The 4,376-nt window shown below is 38.9% G+C and overlaps 1 non-coding gene across 1 annotated transcript; it reads right to left on the reverse strand.

Annotated features, from left to right (window-relative positions):
- Positions 1-421: 421 nt before the first annotated feature.
- TRNAK-UUU (transfer RNA lysine (anticodon UUU)) lies at positions 422-494 on the reverse strand. Its single transcript has one exon. It is a non-coding gene; the product is annotated as a tRNA-Lys (tRNA).
- Between the last annotated feature and the right edge of the window lie 3,882 nt (positions 495-4,376).

A 4,376-nucleotide genomic window follows, 5' to 3' on the forward strand; every position in this document is an offset into this window, starting at 1 on the left:
AGACCATGGAGAGTAGTACATGTTAGCTTAGAGGTGAATCAGTATCTTCTTGTGAAGAACTTGGCCCTGGAAAAGGTCACTGAATGTCTTCATGTGGCTGGATTCCTCCTATGACAGAAAGGAGCGGCTTTTGCTGAGAAAGGACGTTTTGCAGGTCAACGTTCTCAGTTTCATCCATATCTGTTGAAATGTTTCCATCCTAAATATCAGTGAAAGTAAAAGTCACTCAGTTGTGTCTGACTTTTTGTGACCCCCATGGACTGTAGCCCACCAGACTCCTTTGTCCATGGAATTCTCCAGGTAAGAATACTGGAGTGGGTAGCCATTCCCTTCACCAGGGGATCTTCTTGACCCAAAGATTGAACTCGGGTCTTCTGCATTGCAGGCAGATTCTTTATCAGGGTAAACCACAATGGTAGACGGCTCAAACAGGGACTTGAACCTTGGACCTTCAGATTAAAAGTCTGATGCTCTGCTGACTGAGCCATCTGGGCAAGGTGAAAGTGTTAGTGGCTCAGTCATGTCCAACTCTTTGCATCTCTGTAGACTGTAGCTTGCCAGGCTTCTCTTTCCTGATCCCATTTATTCCTAAACAGGGGACCTTAACTTTAGCATAGATAACTGACAAAGGCAGTGAAAATGTGTTGATGGATGGATGGATAGATAGATCCACCTATAGAAATCTCTCTCTCTCTCTCTCTATCTCTATCTCTCTCTCCTGCATGTATTGAAAGATAAAGAGAAGTTCTGAAGATAATGTATAATATATTACTGTCAACATAATCATTTCATAGGGAAAGAAGTAGAATGGTATTTTGGATGAGAATTAATAATAAAAATAAAATTGGGAAGGAAAGCCTTTGTGAAAAGTGAAAGATGGGGGTAAGAAGTGGTTTGTGTTAATAGGGTAATGATTTTTTAATAAGTTAATGATTTTTTAAAAATTATTTTGGCTTTTAAGGTATCCTGTTTCCCTTTACCCTTTTGTCAACTTGTGAGATGTTAGTTCCCAACCAGGCATTGAACCCTGCCCCTACAGTGGAAGTGCAGGGTCCTAACCGCAGCCAGGGAAGTCCCTCCATTCTGAAGGAGATCAGCCCTGGGATTTCTTTGGAAGGAATGATGCTAAAGCTGAAACTCCAATACTTTGGCCACCTCATGCGAAGAGTTGACTCATTGGAAAAGACTCTGATGCTGGGAGGGATTGGGGGCAAGAGGAGAAAGGGACGACAGAGGATGAGATGGCTGGATGGCATCGCTGACTCGATGGACGTGAGTCTCAGTGAACTCTGGGAGTTGGTGATGGACAGGGAGGCCTGGCGTGCTGCGATTCATGGGGTTGCAAAGAGTCGGACACGACTGAGCGACTGATCTGATCTGATTTGATATATGTTATATGTCCCTTTTTAATTCCCAAAAGAGATCTTTTAGTTGGTTATAAATATGGATTTTTATTTTGTGTCCACATTACAAACATGTCTGCACATCTGTCACGTGGCAAAGTCTTATGGTAATTTCTGCAGTTCATGTGGTGTGTGTGGAGTCTCTTCTGTCACCATTTTACTTTTTGACTTTTAGATGTTGCATCTTGAAATACTTTTCTATCATCAAGTTACATGTGCACAAAATATTTTAATACTGCCATATTTATTCTTATGGTGTTACTTTTCTTGGCACCAGACCCTTCATATCCCTTCCTCCCTCTCTGACTTTCTCTCCCTCTTTTTCTCTCTCCCCCTTTCTCTATCCCTATTGCTCTATCTTTTTTTGCCTTTGAACAAGTACTGTAACTTTGTGTCAGCAATACTTATTGACTTTCGCATATTTCCAACAAAAATTTGAGATTTCACTTACATCAGAAGTGAAATCTCTACAAACTAATGGATCTAATTCTGAACTCTATTCTGTTCTATTGATCTATTTTTTCACTAATAGTAGATTAGCTGAATTATTATGCCATCATAGTATGTTTAAAATCTGAAAGGACTACCCTGTCTCTCATAATTTTATCATAATAAGGGCTATTTTTTATTTCCTAGATTATTTCCTAGATCACATTTTTACTGCATAACATTTGATTTTCCTTTCATTTAGCTCTTTCCTTGTGTCCTTCACTGAAGTATCCTAGTTTTTATGATAGACCCTTTACATTTATAGCTAAGGCTTTTCTGATTTGGTCAAGTTTTTAGTTTTACTGCAAATGGCTCATTTGTCCGGTTGCTTTTTCCAGTATGGCTGTTGTCCTAGAAAGGACTTTACGATGATGTTTTGTTTTCACTTACTTCCTTGAACTTTTGTTTTTTTCAATGTAGAACATATGTTAATTGAAATAAGTGATAGAGTGCCTTTTTCTGCTCCACTGTTCATATACTATTTATCTTTTCATGATTTATGTATGTATGTATGTATTTTTAGCTGTGCGACGTCTTCATTTCTGCACACAGGCTTTCTCTAGTTGCGCCAAATGGGGGCTGCTCTCTAGTTGCAGTGTGCAGGCTGCTCATTGCATTGCTTTCTCATTGTGATGGCTTCTCTTGTAGCAGAGCACAGGCTCTAGGCACACTAGCTTCAGTAGCTGTGGCTCACAGCCTTAGTTGCTCCCCAGCATGGGCTCTTCCTAGACCAGGGACCGAACCTGTGTCCACAGCATTGCAAGGCAGATTCTTAAACACTGGGCCACCGAGTAAGCCCGTACACTATTTATCTTGTCATCTATTTATTACACTGGGCATAGCTCCGTTGGTAAAGAATCCACCTGCAGTGCGGGAGACCACAGTTCAATTCTGGGTCTGGAAGATCCGCCGGACAAGGGATAGGCTACTCACTCCAGTATTCTTAGGCTTCCCTTGTGGCTCAGATGGTAAAGAATCCACCTACAATACGGGAGACCTGGGTTCAATCCCTGGGTTGGGAAGATCCCCTGGAGAAGGGAAAGGCTACCCAGTCCAGTATTCTGGGCTGGAGAATTCCATGGACTATAGTCCAAGGAGTCCCAAAGAGTCGGACATGACTGAGCGACTTTCACTATTTATTACACACTCCATTGCCATGTTTAAAAAATATATCCATTGCCATGTTTAAAAAATATATTTGTGGTAGGTCTTTCCTTTCTCCCTCTTCATTTGATTTTGGTCAGAATAAATAAAATATTATAAAATTTTATTTCACTAGGTTTCTAGTAGAAAATCTTTGTAGTATTAAGATATATAATTTGCTTCTATTTTTAGCTAATGTAATAAATTTTATCTACAAACGTTGAATGTTTTACTGCTTTTGGCATCTGATTGAATCGCATCCTTTAATCTTGAAACTCTCAAAGTATTAGAATAGCTTAATACTTGCTGAAATTAAACTACCTCTGCCTTCCTAGAATAAAGCCTGCTTGGTGTGGTAATCTTTTAATACACTTATAGATTTATTGATTCGCAGTCTATTTAGATTTTTAATTCTGTTTATACCAGTGTCTTGCTTATACATTTGGGTTTTTGTACTCCAGTATATTGATTTGGCATCAGGTTATGATAAACATAAAGAACAAAATTAGAGGAGATTTTCGTCATCTTCTATGACGTGCGACACTTTATAAAAGTTGAAGTATTATATGTTTGGGCATGCAATTGGAAAACAATACATAATGTGTTATGTTCAATGCAGGTTGAACATAATGAACATGGATGGATTATCTTAAGAGAAAAATACTTGATGTTATTAATATCTTCCATATTAGAGTTAAGGATAGTGGGAACCAGGAAGGCTATACTGCTTTTACATAATGTCTTCATTGGTGCATGAAGTAACAATCATGTTGCTGTAACTTCCCTGGTGGTCCGGTAGTTAGGACATTAACTTCCACTGCAGTGGGCATGGGTTCCATCCCCGATCGAGAACTAAGATCCCGCATGCCATGCCTCATGGGCAAAAATAGAAGAAACAAAGAAATTTGCATTGGTGCCTGAAGCAATCTTGATTCCAATTTATAACTATCCAAAAGAGTAAGATCCTGTATGCTAAATGGTACAGCAAAAAATAGAAGAAAAGAACTGTGCAGCATAATAATATATAAGGAATATGTTTATTACATGTAGAGAGATAAAAACTATGTCTAGTGTGGTTTTTTGTTTCTGGAGAAATGGCAGAATTAATTATGGCACGGTTCCAAACTAGTTGTAGAGTTGTATACATATGAGAAATACGATCCTAACTTAACAATGAGGAAGGCCCTATGCACATTGGCATATGATGATATAAGTTTGGAAAAACTAATAAACGGGCTTACACCAGCTTGTTACCATTAGGTATAGGCAGAAGAGCCCATATGGGTGGAGGGGGGAGGTTAAACCCTCTTACAAAAAAATTAAAATAAGATCTCATACTCG

Source organism: Bos indicus, chromosome 22, assembly GCF_029378745.1.
Source record: "Bos indicus isolate NIAB-ARS_2022 breed Sahiwal x Tharparkar chromosome 22, NIAB-ARS_B.indTharparkar_mat_pri_1.0, whole genome shotgun sequence".
Lineage (NCBI taxonomy): Eukaryota > Metazoa > Chordata > Mammalia > Artiodactyla > Bovidae > Bos > Bos indicus.